At 39.5% G+C, this 24,338-nt stretch overlaps 1 protein-coding gene across 1 annotated transcript in view; it reads left to right on the top strand.

The window, feature by feature from the left end:
• The window catches only part of LOC135968268 (putative uncharacterized protein CCDC28A-AS1), a 481,602-nt gene that overhangs the window by 1,823 nt on the left and 455,441 nt on the right, over positions 1 to 24,338 (top strand). The window lies entirely within an intron of this gene.

Raw genomic sequence — 24,338 nt, 5'->3', positions numbered from 1 at the left:
ATGTATTGTTAACTTCTGAATCTCCCATGGCATCTTGGTCACAGAAGCCCTTCAATAATGGTTTGTTGAATTGAACTGAATGAAGTAAAAACAGAATGCATGTTGGGGAAATAGAATTATAGAAATCAACCCTCTTTCCAAAATCACTCACAGATTGCATGTGCCTTGTGATTCAACTTGAGTGGGAATAAAGGACCTTGGGCAAGAGGTTTTGAATTTTGTATGTTAAGTAGAAGGTGTCAAGGTATTTTGAAGTAATCAAATTTCAGGCTTTAAATATGCTAGTTATAAGCAAGGAAGCTATAGTATTACTGATGGGTGGTGTGTGTGTGTGTGTTGTGCATGCATGTGCTATTTTAAATTAAACATCCTAATTTGGGGTGAAATCCTTAATAAATTGAGAGTAAGAAAAATTCTCCTTAGTGCCAAAACAATTGTTCTGACTAATTGGGCATACTGAACCGACAATGGGCAATATTTTATTTGTTGGTTTGCTTATTTTTGGGGATAAAGACACAATAAAAAATCATATAGTATCTTCATGTCCCATTATATTTTTATGTTAAGATTTAATGAAATCTTGTTCAAAAAGCCAGTTGCTTCAAAATCAATAAATTATTTTTTGGTTTTGTTAGTTTTTCTGTGTAGACCTGTTCAGCAGATACAACCCAATTATGCCACTGGTATTTTTATTAAATATCTGCCCCAAAAACAATTGCATTAGGGATTCAGAAAGAAGGAGCACTTATGAATTTGATGTATCTGGCATGAATTTTGGATATGAAGCTGCCTAATCAGTTTGAAACGCACAGTTTCTGAATCCTTAATTTAGATGTTGGTCTTAAACTGTGGCTAAACAGAGTATGAGTCAAATTGTATAAAATAAAGTGTGTCCTTTTTTGTGGAGGAGTTGTACATCACCCATGAGGCCATAGAAAGAAGATCTCATTAAATATGGAGAGTTGGCTCTGGCATATGCTGCTCAGATTTTCCTTCTGAAATGAAATACTTATTCTCCAGCTGCTGGAAGTGCTATAAGAAGACACACCTCAGCTTATAGCCTTCTGCAAAGTGCCTTGGTTGAAAGGCCTTCCTTGCTCAAGATCATGCCCCTTTCTGGGGAACCTGGCATCCTATAAATGTCAGTGCAGATGTGTAAAGCCGTGTCCTTCGCAGCCCTGCTCTGGACCCAGAAGGGTCATCCCAGCTCGAGTTCCCCAAGGGGTTAGCCGGGGTCTTTGTTGAAGTCGTCTTCTGCTTCTGCCCAACCATGCTTTGTTCCCTTTCCTTTCCTTACACAAATATTCATCCCAAGAGTTTTCCAATAAATTTCTTGTATGCTCATCTTTGTCTTAGAGCTTGTTTTCATGGAGTCCAACTAATAACAATATTAAATTAGGAGAGCAGAGAGGTTTTGAACTAACAGAGACTTAACCAGGACTTGAGGCTAAACATTTTTCTCCAATTGTCAAGTCCTAGTATGGAAATACTGTTGATGAAGAGGTTCAGATGCCATCAGCCAATTGCCCTTAGTTGCCTAGTACTGCAGAAGAGACTTGAATTCATACAGCCTTATTACTGTTTTGGCTGCAGTATGGATTAGAGGTTTGTCTGTCATTTGTGTTTCTGTTTAGCTGGTTCCAGTGTGAGGTTACCTATATATCTGACCTAAAATTCCTCCAATAAATCACTTCAAGTGAATGATTTCACAGATCCAGATAATTCTCCATAGGCAATGTACAATTTTGGGCTTGATAGTTTCCTGAAATATTCTGAGTTAGGCAAGAGTGGTTGTAGTTTATTGCAAAAGACTTGAATTTGTAGAGATCTTCCAGAGTATTCCTGGGGGAATATCTGAATAGGAACAGAATCATACTTGGATCATTTTATTCAGGCTGAGTCCTCTGGGTCCATCCCTAGAGAAATCTAATTCCCTGGGCCTGCTTTTGTGGCTTGCTTCGAGATAGTGTGGAATGACTAGACCGTTGAAGAGTTTTTGTGTCTTGTGCATTTAAATGACCTACACATGACATAGCACAAGTGGTTCTAGGCTAGTATTGTTCTCAGTGCCACAACTCCGTGTGAAAATTCACCTATCAGAGCCAAGCTCCCATTTTGAGCTCCCTCTGTTTTCTTTTCCTCTGTGTTTTAGTTAGTCTTTTATAATTGTCTTGGAAGATGCTTAGTTGTTGTTTTAAAAGTTAGCCCAACTATTTTGAATGGGCCAGTATTTCTGCTGCAAGACACTTAAGAGAACAGCCAAGCTTATCTTAAATAGAACTGAGCTATCCATTGCTATTGGTAGTTTGACCAGGCTAGTGAGAAGAAACTGAAAACACTGTGGCCAGAAAATAGAAGACACGGACTCTTGAAAGAGTTTGGAGAATCATGACATCCTTTTAATGTATTTTTAAGTGTTATCGTTGGAAAGAGAAAATAAATTAGTCTTGTCTGTTTCTTAAGAGAGCAGGAATAGAATTAATGGGTGGAAGTTGGAAGGAGGCAGAGGAAGCACTTTCTAACAAATATTGTCTTGCATTTAAATGAGCTGTTGTGCTAATGTGTTCCATCTGATTAACATGTTGAAGGATAATCGAGGTGTCTACTCAGTTTGAGATATTTTGCCTTCACTAGAGAACTGGATGGAAGAGACTGCAATGTTGGTGCCCCCCAGTGACCCCACTCCTGATATTTATACTCTGTGCAGTCCTCTTCATGACTGCTGCTGAGCTCAGCCATGGGACTTGCTCTGGCCAATGGTACATTAGCATGCATCAAGCAAGTGGAGGCACACTGAGTGCTGCACATTTGCAACACTCCCTCTTGGAAGCCAGAAGGATGGTTTGAGGCCAGGAATTTGAGGTCAGGGGCTGTGCCATAAAGAAGTTTGGGCTAAACTGCTGAATGATGGGAGGTACTTCAGGGAGGCAAAGCACCCAGTTAAATGCAGCCAAATGAATGATTCTAGCCTCACCACAAAGAGAAGAAATGTTACCCAATCGGGCTCAGAATCACGAGAAATAATAAGTCATTGGTTTAAGCCTCTAAGTTTTGGGGTGGTTTATTAGGCAACAGTACATTAATATAATGGAAATACTCAATTACATCATTTCTGGGAGACTCCCCAATTCTTTTGCTCTCCAACTAGTTGTAAATAGTCGGGGGAAAGAACTTGAATAGATCAAAAAGCATATGGTTACAAGCCACCCTCTGAGATACCGTGGTTCATTCGTTCGCCTTGCGGAAATGCACATTTAAACTATCTTTACTTAGCGACAATCCAACAAGTACATAAATAGCTCCCACAAAAGGAACACTTCATCCATCCTCCTTTGCTGACTAATCCTGATTGTCTGGCAAATAGTGTGGGTATGGGGATGATATCCTGGCTCTGAGAAGAGAATAAAGATTCAAAATCTCCCCCAGACCTTCACATTTCTGAGTCTTCAGCAGATGTTAAATGCAATTTGGTTAACAATGATTAATTCCATATACTGTTTTCTTATCTATTAAATGAAGTTTCCACAGCAATTTAGTGGGAGAAAAGGAAACATTAAACGGAATATAAATCATTGTAAACATTTTAAAATCATCTGATCAGATTTTGTATTTGCCTTATAATTTAAAAAATAGTTATTGTCTGTTCTTCCTTTTCAAGAAATTCTTGATAATCAAATTTATTTTTTGTCCTTTCCACTGGTGTTTCAAACCAGGAGTATAAGGGAAAGGCACGGATCTTCCTGATGTGTTGGATTTATTTTGAATATTGGTAAATTCATGGATCAGAGCAGCAGTTTGGCTTCAGCTTAGCCTTTAGGAAATTTTTTATGATGCTGATATATAAAACCATCATAAGGGAAAGTCGGTGCACTGTGGTTTCCCTGTCTAATGTTCCTTCACTTATTTATTTTTTGGGCTGCGATGAGAAGTTATATTTATTTTTGCTGTTAATTGTTTGCTTAAGGTTGGGTGACTGATACTTTCTAGGTAGCTCAGTCAGTCCATGTTCTGGGGTTTCTTAAAAGTTTTGTTACACTGGGCAGCAGAGCAAAACCCTGTCTCAAAAAAAAAGTTTTGCCACAAACTGTTATTAAAAATATTGATACGGGCTGAGTATGGTGGCTCATCCCTGTAATCTCAGCACTTTGGGAGAATGAGATGGGAGGATCACTTGAGGCCAGGAATACAAAACTAGCCTGGGTAACACAGTGAGACCCCATCTCCAAAAACAAATTTTACAAATTAGCCTGGCCTGTTAGCATGTGCTTGTAGTCCTAGGTACTTGGGAGGCTGAGGCAGAAGGATGGTTTGAGGCCAGGAGTTTGAGGCTGCAGTGAGCTATGATCATGCCACTGCACTCCAGCCTGGGCGACAGAGCCAGGCCCTGTCTCCAACAAACAAACAAACCCTAATATAAGTAATGCCTGCATTAGCTACTTCAGTGCTGGTGTGGTGAAGATCTAGAGTTCAGCCCAAGGACAGGCCGGTGTGCATTGTTTCCTGACTTTCAGCCCAACCCAGAGCCCTAATCATCCACTGCGCAGATGCAGCACCTGGCAACTCAAAGGCAACAAAATGAGGTACTGGGGATAGCTCAGGGCTTAGTCATCACTGCCTTTGGAAAAGTACCTCAAGATGGAGGCCCTGCATCAAATTTGAAGGGCCCTTCATCAGATAAACTGAAAAAGTGCGCGGTAGCACGTCTCATGAACGGGCCTGTTGGGGGAAATTGCTGAAACGGTGATGAGAGGATGCTGGCTTCTTTTCCCACATGCTAGTCAAGGACAGTGGTGTCGTGTCCCTTGCAGCCAATGTTGGTGTGAAGAGACTCTCAGGGGTCATTATCGGTGGGCGGTGTTCAACTGGAGGGCTAGCAGATGAGGATGTTCAGGACGAATGGATGCTACACGAGGGCAGCGGTTTGCTTGAGCTCTTCTTCACTGCTACATTCCCAGCATCTGGAATAGGGCCCAACATGAAGTCAACACTAAAGATTTTTGAGTGAGTGAGTAGATAATGGACATTTTTCATTTTATGGCACATACAATGGAAAATGCCTTTTGCTTCTGTTACTTGAGACATTCTTGTAGCTATTTCAGTTTGCTCTTCAGAGAGGAGAAGAGAAAGATCAGAGAGAAAGGGCACTGCAAATAAAATGGATGATATATTAATCTCATAAGACAATTACCTGAGTTTAACCCGGGCTAGGAAAAGCCAGAAAGGCAAATGGTAAAAAAGCAATTGGGATGAGCCCCATGTTATTGAAGATGATCTTTTTTTCTGGCTGCAAATCTGATAGTGAAATCTTTGGTGAGAATGTACAGAGAAGCATGATCCCACAAAAGTGAGTGACTTCCTGGGGCGGGGACTGAAGGACTGTTCAAACATGGCATATTACACATTTGGAAGAATTAGAGTAATGACTGGATGGCCTCTAAGAGTTAGATCAGCTGAAACAACTAAATAGGCCAAAATAAATTAAGCAAGAAAAGTTATTTTGTTGGTTAGAGAAGATAGATAAGGCAACTAGACCTTTCTAGAAACCCTAGAGCAAAGACTGACCTCTTCCAATTCTGGTGAAGTATTAAGAAAATAAATCTGTATGATAGTTAGATGTAGTATACAGTTAGTAAGCTGACAATATCCATACAATGAGGTCCTGTGGTTACAGTGTAACACCCGAAGAGATTTTAAAGGTGACTTGTACAAGAAAATAACCGATAGGAGAATGATAAGTCAGGAAATGCCTTCCACTATAGCTTTCCTTAGTCAAGTGTCTGCTCTCTGCTTTGTGTGTTGTTAGTCCAACTGGCTTCCAGAGGAAGGAGTTAAGCCTGAATGGTGTCACAGATTTAAGTGCTTTAATGAATGACAGAAAGAATAAAAAGTGATGTCATTGAGAAGTTACCAGCCTCTAAATCAATTGAGGAGGCTGAAGTTAGACCAGAACTAAATATATTCAGGTAGGTGTGCTACAGTGGGAACTGGGAAACTGTTCTCCATATGGCGTGGGTGAGTATTAAGCTCCCTCAGGAAATTTAAACAATTCTCTCTGGGCACATAATTCACGTTTCATAATGTGAGTTTCAGAATGGTTTCCCAAAATTGCCACATAAAACCAAAACTGTAGTGCCAGTCTGAAATAAAGGAAAGAATCATTTCCTCTGAGCACATATATGGCCAGTTGAAGGTGTCTGAGAAAAGAGAAGTTGGATACTGTTCATTTAGAGAACGGAGAGTCAAAGGGTTAGAGTTACTTAATGAATTAAATTAATTCTTTTCTAATTACATATGTTGTGTCAGATATTACAATGTTAATCATGAAACATCGCTCATAAATAAGAAGTGCCATATGTTTCACTCATTCTGTGGTCTGGATAAGCTTCGGTAAAATGCAAATGTCAGTGAATTGGGCAAAGAATTGGGAATTGATTTAACAGACAGCCACTTTAGCCATATTCTTTTTTTGTGTGTGTGTCACCTGATTCTCCACTATTCATGCCATTTATTTTATTTAACCTCCAAACGACCAAGGCCAATGCAAATATTTAAAAATGAATATAGTGAAATCCTAACAGAATCATAATACATATATATTCATGAATCTTTTAAAGTATTGATGACTTGTGGAGCTTTCTATTTCGCTAGGAGAAAATTGACATGTAAGTGAAGTGAGTTTTTCTTAATCATATATATATATATATATATATATATATAAAACTAATTGGTAGTTGCTACTATATAAAATACAAGACACAAAAACCATATTTGAAAATATATCTGTATTTCCAGTATGAACAATTATAGCTCAATTCATTGTGGATATTACTTATGAATCCATTAAATTCTATAGCTTTGGTCGCTGAGTAATGATACTAGCAGGTGACACTGTGTGTCTGTAGATGCTAGGCACTGTTCTGTTGCTTTACTTGTACTAACTTATTTGATCCTTATATCAACTTATCCCTATTTCATAGTTGAGGAAACAGAGGCACAGAGCTGTTATGTAACTTGGCTAAAGTCAGGAGTTAGTGTGGCAGACCTGGAATTCGAATATAGGCCATTTGACTCCCCAAGTCTGCATGTACAACCAGTAGTTGTACTGCTTTTCAAACATTGGCTGGTACCTGGTAATTTTGCATCTTGTCTCCTAGTCCTTTCAACTGAATTAATATATCAATGTTGAAACAGTGCCAGTTCATCTCCTAAAAAGTAAGGATATTTTCCTTGTGTTAGGCTCTTGATGCAGAGAACACCAAAATTAAAATTTAATGGCTGGTTCAGAAGGTGACTGTAAGAAGTGCATTTCTTTAGTTTAATATGAAGCCGGGCAGTGGTGAGGGGGGGTGGGGGAGATGGCTTACCATGGGAACTTGTCATAAAGGCAGTGATTCAAGTGATGTCTTAGAGTGTTGATGTATACTTCTTTGTTCTCCTGCTACCTGTAATGACTGTCAAGGAAAGAAAAATAAGTAGGACTATTATAGAGTCCAGGTTGTTTTATGAAATTCTAAGGAGTATGGATAAAATAAAATATTACTGCTGCTTCCCAGATGGGGAGATTGAGAAATAGAATCGGCTTCCAGGTGTTCAGAGAAATCAGAAACTCAGACAGATTGAGAAACAAAAATGCAGAATTATATTAAAAAAATAATAGAACTGGAGGGATTAGGAGATTGGAGTACTCATCCATTTTGTTTGACAGATGAGAAAATGAGGCTGAGTGATTTTGTATGATCTTTCTTTTGAAGGTATGTAAGCAACTGTGTATCTCTATAACCTTACCTCTTTCCTGCAAACCCACAAAACAAGTAAAGTACGGTAGGACTTTTATAAGTGAGAGAATTATGGTGAAAAAAAATAAAGGTTGGGATAATAAGCCAATGACGGGTGATGTTAGAACACAAAATGCGTGTTGTGAGGTCATCAAACACTGTTAGGAAACTATAAATTTGGCTCTCAGATTTCTAGCAGCCAGTGCTAAGAAAGAAGCATGAGCCATCATGTTTATGAGAAAAAGCCACCAATTTTCCAGAATATGCACAATCATTCCTGGTTGTGAGCCCTGAGAAAATGTATCCTAAGGACCTTATAGAGAGCAGCCCATTATTACAATGAACAATATCCTCAGCAAATAATCACCACGAGCTTCACAGGACTGTTGCTTTACCTTTACTTCCTGTAAGGGCTGTTTGCAGAATAAATCAGCCCGGCTTAGCAGGAGGATTATCTGAGGGACCAAAGCAGTGCAGTCCAGATATGAAGGTAGCTCATGGTCCTCTTAAGGAAGAATTTTCCAATTTTAGGAAAGTGAATGGAAAACATATACTTCAGGTAATTCTGTTAAATACATTTTTTTTCTCAATAAGGCTTTCAGTCAGTATTGAGTGGCAGTGAATGTCACTTTCTCCTCTCAAGTGAATGTTTAGGGATGTAGAGAGTCTGTTTTCTGTTTAAATGCAGACCCAGGTACCCATAAGCACTGAGAGTTCTCCGAAGCTGGGGAGGCTTACCCGGCTCTTTGCAGGAGCTCTTATGCTCTCCTTTGCACGTATTTTCCTCAGCCTAATGTTTATACTTCGCCTTTTTGATAATGTAATTTTCCATGTAGTTATGAATTTGCATGTGTTAGAGTAGGAGGCCACTGCAAACTCACAGAGTGATGGGCTGAGCAAGTACTGAGGAGTAAGCCAAGATTTTCCCTAAAAATAATTGTAAGTTTATTCCAGTACATGAACAGATGGGTGACCGAGGCCCCCAAAACATGGCCACAAGAATTTTTGTTTGGAACAGTTTCAAAGTGGGTGGTAACAAATGCCCACTATGGCCATAAAAATAAACCTCAGGAAGAGATCCATTAGAACATCTAAACTTTGAGCAATGTAACCTCCTACAGAATGCTGTGGAATGAAATTATTACAGAATATATCCCTAATGCTGAATGAGTTGTAAGCACAAGCAGCCGTGTATTAGTCCTTACTGGAGGCACCTGTGGTCACCATATGTCCTGGTGGCCTGGATGGTCCTGGATAATGCCTGTTGTCCTAGCATAATTGTCAATACTAACTCCTTTATTGTCAAAAGTATTTTAGCTCCTCTAATGCCTTTCAGTAACACTGGAAATTATAGAAGTTTCCTGAGAATGTAACGTTAATGTAAAATATTTTTCCAGAAATTTTGCCTCCATGCTTATTGGTTCTGCCTTCTGCATTTTTGGAAAAACAAGGATGATCACTAACAAATCCTAAAAATGACCCAAATCTTAATCTTAACCTCATATGGAGCACCTTTATGTGTGTGCATGTGTGTGCATGCGTGTGTGTGTGTGTTCAATTGTAAACTTTAGAGTAATTTCCATGTTGTAAAGATCCATTGCCTCATAAAAGTCCTGGAATTGTTCATTTCTCCTTGAAGGATAAATTAAACAAAATAGAGTATTTCCGTTGGAAGGCTTATGTTGACCTTATAACTATGTGTTAACTCCCTAAATGTTAAATAAAAGTATTAACCTCTGGCACACACACAAGTATCTTGGCTTGAAAGATGGATGAAATGACCACAGTACTTTTACCTGATTCTTGTTTTTGGAGTCAATACCAAGGGGAAGTCCATACAAGCTGTATGGATTATTTTTAATGACGGACATCAATAAAGTGATTGGCTGGATCTTGGATAGAATACTAACCTGAGAAACCAAGGCTTCCAACTTATTGATGAAAACTTGCCACACCTTTGGAAGAATCATTAAGTCATTCATAAGAGGAGGTGGTTCTTTAAACAATAAATAGATTACATTCTGGTCACTACTAGGTCGTTTAAATATATGGGGAGGAATTTGAGGCTGTAATTTGGAGAGTTCCTTGAACAATTCTGAAAGAAAGAAATCTTTTCACAAGAGCATTATATAGATTGAACTTTTAAAAAATAATGAGCTGTACAATATGAGGAAGTAGTATCCTGATACAATTGTAGGGCTGGCTGAGATTCACAAAGTTCAGAGCAATTGACCTTGGTTTGTCCAGCTGGGACAAGTTTGTGGCTTAAGGATCAACTTGAAGCTTAATTCTTATGACCCTTTTCACCAAATTTATATCTTTAGTAACTCATTTCACATTAAACCCTACTGTTGTATCTGGGGGCCCTGTCAGGCCCTTCCTCATGAATTTATTTGCCCAAGTTCTTTGAAGGCAGAGAGTTTTAAAATCGCAGAGACTGTTGTGACTTCAAGTATTATAGCTCAATTTCCTTGTCTAGATACTGATATAACTGTAATTGTGGATGGGTTAAAATGTGAACCAATGCATGGGAGTTAAATTGTTCTCATTGATGGAGAAACCACTTGTAATCACTTTTTAAAAGACCCTTAAGACTCTTCCAATCTTAAGGAGAATTGATTAATCTTTCAGTATGAGTTCCCTGTATCTTTTACATACATATATTATTTTATCTCTGCCATCATCACACATTAAGGCATTTATTTGGTTATGTACCCATCTTCCATTAAAAACTTTGAATTCTACAGTAGGAAGGACTGTGCCTTGTTTGCCTTTGCTTTTCCAGTGCCTAGTGCGGAGTTTGTGTTGAATAAATGGAAGAACATGTTTTATTTATCTGACAATTTTTAAGAAAATTCTTCCCCCAAAATTCAAAAAATTATGACAGACATCTACCATTCATATTTAATAAATGTTAGTTTTTCATATTTGTTTCAGATAATTTTATCGTTAAAGAATTAAAACTTTACAGCTGCAGCTAAGGCCCTCCTCTCCATCCCATTACTCTGACTCCCTAGAGACAAACATATCCTGGAGATGCTTGTGCCATTTTTGAGACGTTTTTGCTGCTTCACTCATATGTATCATCCTAAAATAGTATCACTATAAAAATAGTATTGTTCAAAGTGTTTTCAAATTTTGCACATTATATTATGTAAATTCTTTTACAACTTGCCTTATTAATTTAATATTTTAAAAATATTTATCTGTATTGATAGTTGCAGATATAGTTCGTTCATACTGTGTGATTCCACCATGGCTTATTTATTCATTTCATTACTGACAGACGTATGAAGGTTGTTTTCAAATTTTCCCATCAATGAACAATGGAGCAGTAAACATTCTGGTATATATCTTGTTGAGTTAATATGTAAGTTTTTCTAAGATATATGAGTTCAGAAAAAGACATTTCTGGACTTTAGGCTAATCATATCTTTAGCTTTCCAATGTGCTACGCCAATTTATACCACCACCATCAGTATATAACCATTCTTATTCCCTCATCTCACTGATACTTGGTATTAACAGACTAAATTTTTGTCAGCATGACAGGTGTAAAAATATCTCATCACTGTTTTAGTTTGCGTTTCACTGACAACAAGTAAGAATGGAAATATTTTCATTTGTTTATTGTACATTCATCTTTCCTCTTCTATAAATTGCTGTTCATGATCTTTGGCCACTTTTCTATTGGGTTATTTATCTTTCATTATTGGGTTTTAAGTATTTTTTAATATATATTTGATCTGAGTCTACTGTCAGTCACATGAGTTGGAAATATTTTTCCCAGTCTGTAGTTTGTATTTTTAATTTACTACATTTTTCTCAGACAGAGATTTTAATTAGTTGATTTTCTGTCTTTTCCTTTATTTTATGATTTTTTGTGCCTTAAGAAATCTTTCACTACTTTAAAGGATAGAGACATTAAATATTGTCTTCCAGAACTTTTAAAGTTTTGTTTTTCATATTTGTACTTTTAGTAAGCCTGGAACGAATTTTTATGTTGGTAGGAAGTAAGTGTCTAGTTTTATTTTTTCCATGTGGATAGAATGTTTTTGTTACTTGCACTTTCAGTGTCATATCTGAGAATCAGTACACTGCCGAATTCAAGGCCATGAAGCACCACCCCATTGTTTTCTTAGTGTTAGCTCTTACATGTATGTCTTTCTTTAGGTGTAGATTTATGACATTTATTCTACAAATGACTGGATGTGCTTTATCAATGTGATTCTCTTTTAAGTTGTGCCTGCTATTAACCTATTATAGCTTTAATTTTAATGACAATTGTTTTCTAAAATGTCTACATACTATTTTAAGAGTACATGCTTCCTTAGTTATATTTTTTTATTCCATCTTGAACATGCTTATTTTAAGTGTAATTATTTTATTTTGTAGTGTTTTTTGGATTTGTATATTAGGTCAGCTTCCTGGATTTTCTAATCTTGTTTGTGTTTCTGCAATCTTTCTCTCAATAAATCATTTTCTTGAGTAGTTTGTGATTTTTGCTCTGTAAATTTTTGAAACTAGGGTTATTATTTTTCATCAGACCCTGAGGGTTCTTGGTTGTGAACGTGTTTCTCTTGCTTTAGGTACATATGCAGAGATCCTCACCAGGCAAGGACCTTGTTTAAAGAACCAATTTCTTGGCTTCAGGATTCTTGTACCACTTACTACGGTGTCAATTCAGAGTTGATACCTTACAAATATTTTTTTCTTAGGTTCTTGGACATAGATTCAGCTCCTTGAGGAATGGGCTTTTTCCAGTCTCCCAAGGGGCCAGGCTTTCCAGGATTCTGCCTTCTGATAGACAGTATGAGTCCCTGCTTATTTCATAGCTTTGAGGCCATTCTCTTCTTTTTTTGTGTGTTGTATTAAAACCTTATCTCCTTTCCCCTAGGGCCTATGTAATGATCTAACATCCTTCCCAAGCTATCAAAGTTCCCTCTTATCACTTTAAAACTCTGACTTTAAGCTCCTCCTTAATTGTAGTGGCTGGAGATATTAGGCACTTGTTTAACAGGTTTTTAGTGAGTACCTATAATAAGTCAGTATTGTTCTAGGACTTGGGTTATGCCTATGAATAAAGAGATCTATATTTCCATGTTTGTGGAGTTTAGATTCTAGCAGCAGATAGATAAATGTAAACATATAATTAAAACAGTAAAGTATCTGAAATCTTAAAAGGTAATAAATGATATGGGAGAGGGATATAGGCATCTCATAAAAGGGTCAAGAATGGAGGAGGAAGGGAAGCAAGTTGGAGTATAAAGTTGTGTTTTCAGAGTGAGCTTCATGGTAAGGTGGAATTTGAGCAAAGGCTTAAAAAAATGAAAGTGTGAGCCAAGCCACTTCCATGGAAACGGTGTTTCATTGAGGTGAAACAGCAGAGTAAAGACCTGCATGTGTGAGGATGCTGCAGGCTTTGTGGGAGTGGCACAGCGGCTGGTGTAACTGGAGCTGATTCATTTAGAGAAGGAGTCCTGAGGGAGGAGACCAGAGTTGAAGGGAGAGGACAGGTCATGTATGGCTTGAAAGCCATTGTAAGGATTTTGGCTTTTAGTCTGTGCTTTGAAGAGAGCCGTGACCTGATCTGACATGTTCTAAAAGATGGCATTGGTTGGCTGGGTGCGGTGGCTCACGCCTGTAATCTCAGCACTTTGGGAGGCTGAGGCAGGCAGATTACTTGAGGTCAGGAATTCGAGACCAACCTGGCCAACATGGTGAAACCCTGTCTTTACTAAAAATTCAAAAAGTAGCCAGGTGTGGTGGCACACGCCTCTAGTCCCAGATACTCAGGAGGCTGAGGCAGGAGAATCACTTGAACCCGGGAGACGGAGGTTGCAGTGAGCCAAGCTCACACCACTGCACTCCAGCCTGGGTGACAGAATGAGACTGTCTTAAAGAAAAAAAAAAAATCTTGTTGGCTATATGTTGATAGCTATGTTTGGCTACAGGTAGTTTGTAGGGGACAGGGGTAGAGACAGGGAGATATATTGAGAGGGTACTGCAGGAATCCAGGAGCAAGGATGATGGAACCTGACAGGTGTGGTAGCCATAGAGGGGGAAGGAAGGTGTAGCCAGCACTGGTTCCCGATGGATTGCCTGCGACAGAAACATAAAGATGTTTTCTTCCTTCCTCTCAGCTCGCTAAGTATGTATCATATTTATTATTATTTTCTTAAATCTAACATTTTTAGCTGATCTTAGGGGAGGGTAGGTCATGTTACTTCATCTGACCTTATTCTGGGACTGGAAGCCAATGACACATTTTAAAACGTCATCTTCTGTTTAAATACATCTTTGAAATTTTTGTCATGGTACAAGCTTAGAAGTTTTAGGAAGTTCGAGCTCCTGAAAGAAAATCAGAGAGACAAATTGCCTGAGCCTGGGGAGGAGCTGCTAAGGGCGCACTCTGTGCAAATGGTTCAGAACAACAGCAGGGGGCTGTGTGTGCAGGGGATTCTTAGGATCCCATAAATCCTCCCACAAAGAAATAAATATCTATCTGGAAAAATGTGCAGGCAGAGTTTTCATCTCAACAATTGGCACAAGTGAATGTAGGGCTTTCCTTTTTCTTTTGTTTTCTTCCAAAGAAAGAAACAAGGTTCAGAGCACTTTAAAAGGTTTCTTTTCCTCACGAGGTAATAGCGTTCTTCCCCCTGAGAAAAACACTCAAATATTCCAAGGTTTTTCATATTGATTGTGATTTCCAATTGATTGCATATTGATGAGGGCTTTTCTCATTGACTGTGGTGTAATCTCTTGATAAACAGAGAAAACTGAGTGGTTTAGATCAAGAAACTAGAACTAAGGCACCACCCAGTATGGAAAAAATAATCAAAATCTTCTGTAGTATTTATCTGGAACAATGCAAGAAGATTTATACTCACCATCTAAGGTGAATATAACAAGATGATTACTCATTATGCCCAACATATCCATTCCTTTTTGCTTGAAAAAGCCATTTCCAGTTTTTGGCCCAAAAAAACAAAGTAAGCAGGGTAAAATGGTGAGCACCACAGCAGACAGACACCTTCTATTAATATCCACGAGCAGTGTGAGGTGACCACCCTTGCCCTGTGGACATGCAGTCAGCACTGATTCTGTTTCCTCAGGTTCCCAGGCTTTGTCCTCCAGTACCCAATGTCTGCTTCCCTGTTGCACTTGAGATGGAAAGGGATCCAGGCAAGGGACCTCTTTTTCCAGAGTGTTGCTTATTGCGAAAGAATAACAAGAAATATAACATTTACCAAAAAGATTCACTCGTCTCAAATATTTGAGATTCACTAAAACCTATTGTTTATTTAAAGAAATACTTTGATCTCTATAGGATCTACAAATAACCTTTAAATGTCCTTTTATTTTCCCTTAAAGGCAGTATTCCCAAACTTTAGTTCTAATTAATTAGGTTTGGGGTGGGACCCCAGATTCGTATTTCTAACAAGCTCCTGGTTTGTGCTTGTCTTTGAACTACTCTCTGTCTCAAGGCAGTGGTTTTTGAGTTTGACTATACCTTCAGTTCCTTACAGAGCTTTCAGAAACCCCAAATAACTAAAACTGCCTTTGCAAAAATTATAACAGCAAGAAAATTATGGCAGTAAAAGAGATCTGACCTAACCAACTCCATCTTGTCTTTAACCCCCAAACTGCCTGTATTAGTCCATTTTCATGCTGCTGATAAATACATACCTGAGACTGTGTAATTTATAAAGAAAAAGAGGTTTGATGAACTCACAGTTCCATGTGGCTGGGGAGACCTCACAATCACCGCGGAAGGCAAAAGGCACATTTTTTTTTTTTTTTTTTTGGTTTGGCAGAGTCTTGCTCTGTGCCCAGGCTGGAGTGCAGTGATGCGATCTCGGCTCACTGCGAGCTCCGCCTCCGGGTTTACGCCATTCTGCCTCAGCCTCCCGAGTAGCTGGGACTACAGGCGCCCGCCACCACGCCCCGCTAGTTTTTTTGTATTTTTAGTAGAGACGGGGTTTCACCGTGTTAGCCAGGATGGTCTCGATCTCCTGACCTCGTGATCCACCCACCTTGGCCTGCCAAAGTGCTGGGATTACAGGTGTGAGCCTCCGCGCCTGGCCAAGGCACATCTTGCATGGTGGCAAACAAGAGAGAAAACGAGAGCCAAGCAAAAGGGGTTTCCCCTTGTAAAATCATCAGATGTCATGAAACTTATTTACTACCACAAGAACAGTATGGGGAAACTGTCCCCATGATTCAATTATCTCCCACTGGGTTCGTCCCACAACAGATGGGAATTATGGGAGCCACAAATCAAGATGAGATTGGAGTGGGCACACAGCCAAACCACATCACTGCCCGTGGTCATTCCTGGTTATGGACCAAGCTAACTTAGGGGAAATTTTAGTTTATAGTTTAAGTGATAATTGCCCTTCCCCAAACTAAACTGGCTTTATAAAATTAATGAAAGGTTACCAGGTTAATAAAATGAGAGGGGTCTGAATTCTGCAAAGAGGTAGGTATGGTTAAACAATTACCAGCTATTGTTCCACAGGTCTCAAGATTTACAACTTCCCCAATTACTCCTGTAAATAAAACCATTAGTAGAAAACTTACGATTGGCCTTTTAAGATGTCTTTTCAAGCCTGGGCGCGGTGGCTCAAGCCTGTAATCCCAGCACTTTGAGAGGCCGAGACGGGCGGATCACGAGGTCAGGAGATCGAGACCATCCTGGCTAACACGGTGAAACCCCGTCTCTACTAAAAAATACAAAAAAACTAGCTGGGCGACGTGGCGGTGCCTGTAGTCCCAGCTACTCGGGAGGCTGAGGCGGGAGAATGGCGTAAACCCGGGAGGCGTAAACGCTTGCAGTGAGCTGAGATCCGGCCACTGCACTCCAGCCTGGGCGACAGAGCGAGACTCCATCTCAAAAAAAAAAAAGATGTCTTTTCAGACTTTCACATTATTAACTAGTGAATGACTCCACCTGGAGCAGTGACTCCTCTGTGACTCCCACTCAGAAGTGGACTCAGTACACGAGGACTGTTTTCCACACCCTACAGTTGCATCCCCAACCAATCAGCAGCATCATTTCCCCTGCTTCCTGCCTGTCAAACTACCCTTGAAACCCTAGCCTGTGAATTTTCAAGGAGGCTGATTTGAGTAATAATAAAACTCTGGTCTCTCATTTAGCTGGCTCTATGTGTGTTAAATTCTTTATTGCAATATCCCTGTTTTGATAAATCAGCTCCATCTGGGCAGTGAGCAAGAAGAACCCATTGGGCAGTTGCATAACTGACGTCACCTCAGACCAATTGAAACAGAATTCTGAGTGTGGAACCTGGCATCTGAATTTTTAAAGCTTCCCAGGTGATCCCAACATGCAGCTAGGCTTGAGAACATTTGCGCTTAGGTCTTGGCGGCTCAATGCGTGTGACAGAATTACTGTGGATAAACTGTGTGCTCTTGGACTAGTTTTCACTAAATCTCTATGAACTCTCTGGATGCAAAGGTTTGCTGTGTGAAATGAGAAATATAGCAGTATGCAAATATAGGACCCTTATCATCTAACTTTGCAGTAGATATTTTGACGCATGTGGGTTTAACAAAGACTACAGATTTCTCCATGTGCAAACCTCTTAGTGCAAACCTGAACATTAATTATTGGAGCTGAATTATGTATACTGGCATAATAAAGAGGTAAAAACACTCTTATTTGCAAACTGTATTTTTGGATTATAAAACATTATTATATAATCCAGGACCTGAAATTTCAATTTTTGGAAATTTTTAGACTATTTTACAGAGAACCAGGTTAGTATGGGCAGGTTAGTACAATTTTTTTTTTTAAAGCATCAGTGTTATGTTTCTATCTCTTCTTCCTCTTCGATGTGACCAGAAGCTTTGTTATCAAAAATGTACCTTTGACACTGGCAGACAATTGTTTATAAAATTACAAAGAAAAAAATAGTGAGATGAAACAATAGAAGCATTAAAGACTATTCTGAGCATAATTTGGCAAAGGCTTATACATTTCTTGATGACACAGGACTTGGGTTTTGAAGAAGGCTTATATTCACTTGCTGTGTGACCTTGGATAATTCACTTAAACTTTTTAATGCTGAGTTTTTTGATCTCCAAATCAGGGTTAATGACATCTCTTACGGTGATCACTGTGAGGAAAAAACGAGGTAAGTATATGAAAATGTTTGCTAAGTTGCAAAGTACTGTAAAAATATAAGTATATCCTGTTCAGAATCAACCACATTAGTAAGATTGTTTATTTCTCAGTAATGTTAATAAACTTCACTGATTACTCCCTAGACTACTAGACTCCTGAGGGCAGAGGTGGTATTTTATTTATTTATTTATTTATTTATTTATTTATTTATTTATTTTTCGAGATGGAGTCTTGCTCTGTTGAACCCCAGGCTGGAGTTCAATGGCGTGATCTCAGATCACTGCAACCTCCACCTCCCAAGTTCAAATGATTCTCCTGCCTCAGCCTCCTGAGTAGCTGGGACTACAGGCGCCCACCACCATGCCTGGCTAATTTTTGTATTTGTTTTAGTAGAGAGGGGATTTCACCATATTGGCCAGGCTGGCCTTGAACTCCTGACCTCAGGTGATCTGCCCGCCTCAGCCTCCGAAAGTGCTGGGATTACAGGAGTGACCTGCTGCGCCAGGCCCAGGGGTGGTATTTTATTTACATTAATATGCTCACCTCATAGCACAGAGGTTGGGACACAGAAGAAGCTCAATCAATGATTGCTGAATAAGTTACCATCTAGATATTTTAGTGTGGTGTTCTCTAAGACAAGTAGCACAGCTTTATGTGAAAATCAGGTAGTAAGCTGGGAAACAGAGCATCTCTTGTGTGTGACTATAATTGTTCTCTGGGGATGCAAGTTTTGCATTTCCCTCATTAGTACAAGAATCTAACCTCTTCCGTTAATGGGGTCAGACACAAATTTACACATATGTAAGGCTGCCTCTTTCCCTTTTGTGCTGTGAAGGCTTCTAATTTAAGAAACAAATGGCCAGTAGAGAAAAATAACAGTTATTACATTATCTGAGGGATTGGCAGTGATAGGTTTCATTTTTCCCGTGGCCTAAATTGCCCTTCTGGAATAAATTAAGTCACTGGGTAGTGAGTTACTAATGTTTTAGGCTACATGACTGAAATAATGCACAGAATGAGCATCTAATAATTCAAAGAATTATTGATTCTTTGTAAAACTCTCATTTTCTATGATCCCTGAGAAATATTCAGGAATTGAAGAGATCCTGGATCATTACCATGTTGGGTATTTATCTTTGCTTTGGTACTGAAAGAAAAAGTGTGTGTGCATGGGGGTGCAGGAGATGCAGCCGATTCAGATATGTTCAGGCAGATATGAGGGTGGATAGGAGAAGGTAATAGGCCAATTTATCCAACTAGGATTAAGGAATCTTAAGAGGAAATGTCATACTTTCATCTTAAGAGGAAAGTAATTTGAATGAGTGGAATTTGGGTCTAAGAACAACTTATTGATCCTTTGAGGGGATGGGAAATTTCTCGTTTGGCCCATTGTTATCTGGTTTTCCTAGCCCAGGCCTGCTATGGAGTAAATAGTATACCTCTTTCTTCATTCATATGTTGACGCCCTAACATTCAGTGTGACTGTATTTGGAAACAGGGCATTTAAGGAGGTATTAAGTGAGGTTAAAAAAGGGTCCAGGGAGACTGGTGTCTTCATAAGAAGAGGAAGAGACACCAGAGCTGTCTCACTGTGTGTTCTCACATACGCACAAGTCCATGTGAGGTTAAAGCCAGGAGGTGGTTCTCACATACGCACAAGTCCATGTGAGGTTAAAGCCAGGAGGTGGTTCTCACATACGCACAAGTCCATGTGAGGTTAAAGCCAGGAGGTGGTTCTCACATACGCACAAGTCCATGTGAGGTTAGAGCCAGGAGGTGGTTCTCACATACGCACAAGTCCATGTGAGGTTAGAGCCAGGAGGTGGTTCTCACATACGCACAAGTCCATGTGAGGTTAGAGCCAGGAGGTGCTGTCTGCAGGCTGAGGAGAGAGGCCTCACCAGAAACCAAACCTGCTGACACCTTGACCTTGTATTTTCTACCTTTCAAAACTGTGAGAAGATAAATTTGTGTTGTTTAAGCCACCCAGTCTGTGAAATTTGGTAGGGCAGCCCTAGCCGACTAACTCAAGACCATACGGGTTTTATGGCACTTTGGGAGGCCAAGACGGGCAGATCACTTGAGGTCAGGAGTTCGAGACCAGCCTGGCCAGCATGGCAAATTCCTGTCTCTACTAAAAATACAAAAGTTAACTGGGCATGGTGGTGTGTGCCTATAATCCCAGCTACTGGGGAGGGTGAGAAAGAATAATACGCTTGAACCCAGGAGGCAGAGACTGCAGTGAGCTGAGATTGCACCACTGCACTCCAGCCTGGGCAACAGAGTGAGACTCCATCTCAGAAATTAAAAAAAAAAAAAAAAGACTGCATGAGTTTTTGATGGAATGCTAGAGAAAAAGGGGTTGTAAAGGAGTTGTAAAAGAATAGAGCTATATTTACAAAGATCTTTAATAGATGCTAACAGAGAGTAGCAAAAACATAGGAATGTGAAGAATTGCTCACTTTCTAGACAGAGCAGCTTTAGAACCAAAAATGACCCTCATGGCATTAGTAGGAGAGAATACCAGCAGTGGCCCCAGGAAGCAGCGTGGCATTGTGTCTTGGCACACGAGAATCACCTCAGTGCAGTTTAGCTTAGCATGGCACATCTTCCTTGGGCAAAAGCTGATGACCAAGCAGAACCAGCGGGGTGGCTACAGCAGGGGAAGGCTTGGTTGTCACTATCAGACAGATAGGGAGAGGGAGAGGAGAACATGAGTAATTGAGAATTAATTACTCTTCCTGAACATATATGAGACATTTCCTCCAAACTCGCTAAAAGAACTGGAAGATAAAGAAACTTTGAATTGATTTAGATTCCCTGTAATAGTGGGTGTGAGACTGTTTCATTAGCTTAATGAAACAATCTCACAGCACATGCAAAATGGCAATATTAACATTAACAATGTAGAAATAGGGATCAGACAGAAACTAACCTTTGTAGAGCGCCTGTGAAATGCTAGGCAGTGGGCTGTTATCTGAATTATATCTCATTCTCTGCATAACAACTCTGTAAGCTGGTTCTATTGCTCCTATTTTTTAAATGAGAAAATTGGGTCTTGTATGGGATTTGTACAGGGTCACATAGCTAGTGCTTTTGGAAACTGGAGCATAAAATAGACATGCTGACTCCGGAGTATGTGTTTAGTACACGACTATCCATAGCTTGATAACAATTTTGAGCATTTTTCTGTTGTGTATGGAGAAAAAAATCAATAATTGTTTTAAAGCAATATAAAGGTACTGCACTTCCCATGTCCTATGTCTCCCAAACTATGGAAGGAAACAGTTTGGCCACTTACCGTGCCACTGAACAGGTATATGAACATCATTATTATTCCTTCTGTCTTGGCATGATTGAGCAACTACTGTGTTCTGGTCACTGAGGATATAATGATAAACAAAATATAGAGAATCTGTTCCTAATAGAGCTTAGAGGTATTGAGCAAATTACGATGTCAATAAAATATACAATTAAGCATGGTGATCATTGCTCTTCAAAAAGGTCTTGGGAGGCATGAAAGGATAACAGAGATGAGATTTAGATGGACACTAAGGGAAGGCGTTTAGATAATTTTGATATCAGAGCCAAACACTGATGGATGGATGGGATTGATTAAGCAAAGCTTGGGGGCACTCTGCCCTAGGTGGACAGAAGGAAGAACCCAGGATAAAGCACAAGGAGGAAACAGATTGGACTTGTTTCAGAACCAGCACACAGGTCAGTGCGGCTGGAGTTTAGAGAGCACGGAGGAAAGTTGAGGGTCTAGATGGAGGCAGGAGCCATGTTATTTGGGGCTATAGAAACCCATGTTAAGGAGTTCATATTTCTTTTTAAATGAAATGGAAGACATTGAAAGAGGTAGCTGTAAGCCGTGATCACTCTGTATTTTATATGGGAAATGAATTGAAGAGGGCAGGAGAACAGCTGGGTGGCAAAGGACCAGAAGGGGAAGAAGATAACACAAGCTAAAGAAGTTGACTCCTGAAAAAAGCAGGAATACTCTGTTTTGCTAAAAGGAAGGAGGAAGGACAGGAAGGTGAAAGAGTCTGAAATGCCCCATGCCATCTGAACTGGACAAAGAGAGACATGAAGACTGGAGGGGCTGGGGAGAGGCAGTGAAGGTTCCATGTGGCTGAGGCTGCTGAAGGAGAGGTACTAGGGCAAAAGAGGCAGGAAAAAGGGGGTTAGGGTCGGATTTTTAATTTCTGAAGGTGTTTGGTTGTGCTGTCTTCATGGTGTGATTTTAGAAGTGGGTTGCTGAGGTGAAGCTAAAGAAAATAAGAGGTGAAGCTATAGAAAATATAATTGAATGTTGGTGGGAGTGTAAATTAGTTCAACCATTGTGGAAAGCAGGGTGGTGATTCTTCAAAGAACTTAAAGCAAGATGACGATGCAATCCAACAATCCTATTACTAGCTATATACTGAAAGGAATATAAATCATTTTACCATAAAGACACATGCATGTGTATGTTCACTGCAGCACTATTCACTATTCACTATTCACAATAGCAAAGACATGGAATCAACTTGAATTCCCATCAACAATAGACTGGATAATGAAAATGTGGTACACATACACCCCAGAATACTATGCAGCCTTAAAAAAGAACTAGATCATGGCCTTCACAGCAACATGGATGGAGCTGGAGGCCATTATCCTAAGCAAACTAATACAGAAGCAGAAAACCAAATACTGCATATTCCCATTAGTAAGTGGGAGCTAAACAATGAGAACACGTGGATATTAGGAGAGCAGCAACAGACACTGGGGCCTACCTGAGGGTAGAAGGTGGGAGGAGGGAGAGGATCAGAAAAAATACCTATCAGATACTGTGCTTATTACTAGAGTGATGAAATTATCTGTAAACCAAACCCTGTGACATGCAATTTATCTTTGTAACAAACTTGCCCATGCACCCCCAAAACTAAAATAAAAATTTTAAAAAACCCAGAAAATATAATTGGAAATAAAAAGTTCAAAAAATTGAAGTAAGGGCTTTTCATACAATGTCATCTATGTAGACACTACATTGTCTGGGATGATGGAAGGAGCTAAAGTCTTCAGTGAATGGAGGAGCAGGGCCAGGAGCTCAAAATGCTTCTTTGACGACAAAGAAGAAATGATATTACCAAATGGTGGGCTCAAAGGAACGGGGATTTTGTAACAGAAAGAGTATGTCATGGTCTCAAACAAGCACTGGTGAGTAAAGGAGACACCGAATCTTCTCTTGATCATGAATACGTTGGGATGTAGAAGAGAAGACAGCCTTCATTTCAGAGGGTCTAGGGGAAGCAGCTAAGACTTGATTAAGCGAAGTATGGATTAAGCCAAGATAGTGAAGAAGAAGAAGAAGTCAAAGATGGAGAGCAGCTTTTTGATTACATTTTAAATTAAATATCAGAAGGGGAGAGCATCTTGGATGGAGGAATAGAGAGGATGCACAGAATTACAGTGGGTGTAGAACTGAGTGGTGGTAAGAGCTAAGCATGAAGAGTCCCTTGGTGAGTGAGTGCGTGAATTGTTCAATGCTCTGTGCTGGGTTGCCACACCCAAAGTTTAAGTGCACCTCTTGGCTCTAATCATATCCCCAGTTGCCTCCAGCAGGCCTGCTATTTGTTTGGGAGCTTGAGAAGTCAGTGAGGGCTGCTTTGGGTAGTCTTCTATGTTTTGAAAAATAACTTAAGTCCCTCGCCTTGGACCAAGTAAAGAGATTGCATTGTATTAAATTTTCATCATAAGGGAAACAGATCAATGCATAACTAACACTGTTCTTTTCAGAGTGCTTATAGTAACAAAGCAAAACAAAAGAACTCTTTAAATGGTAAGATAAAGCACTAGATAGCTGAACACATAGAACATGGTGAGTCCTCAGTTTCAGTTCTCAAGTTTATTCTACCAGTTCTTCTGTATTGTAACTGTAGAACATTTTGTTTCAGCGTGGGAGATGGCTATTACTGTCATCCCAACAGCATAAAAAGTAGATTCCATAAGCTGCTATATATACATACTTCATTTAATTCAAAAGGAGTGTCATCGTTTAGGAAATAATTTTCAGGGATGATTAGAAAACAGTCCCAAGGATACATAAGAACATGTCTAAATAAACTTCAGAGTAATTCAATGAACATTTTGCTGTTGTGAACATTTTCTCATGAGCTGTTCTTTTATTGTATAACATAAAGAAGTTACATGGAAAAAAGGAATTGCAATGTTCAAGGCAAAAGAAAATTTACCTTATCCATCACCATGCCACCTTGCATCACTATGCCACCTTGCAGGAGGAAGAGAATTCCAATACTTTAGCATAATGGGCCAGAGGTGAGAGAGTGCATGGTATGTTCAATGGACTAGATACCATTTGGTAGAATGTCAATGAAAGTTTCAGTTGAAAGACAAAGGTGGGTGAGAGA

This window comes from Macaca fascicularis, chromosome 18, assembly GCF_037993035.2.
Source record: "Macaca fascicularis isolate 582-1 chromosome 18, T2T-MFA8v1.1".
Taxonomy (NCBI): Eukaryota; Metazoa; Chordata; class Mammalia; order Primates; family Cercopithecidae; genus Macaca; species Macaca fascicularis.
The sequence above is the reverse complement of the archived record's forward strand: the minus strand, read 5'-3'. Positions and strand labels throughout refer to the sequence as shown.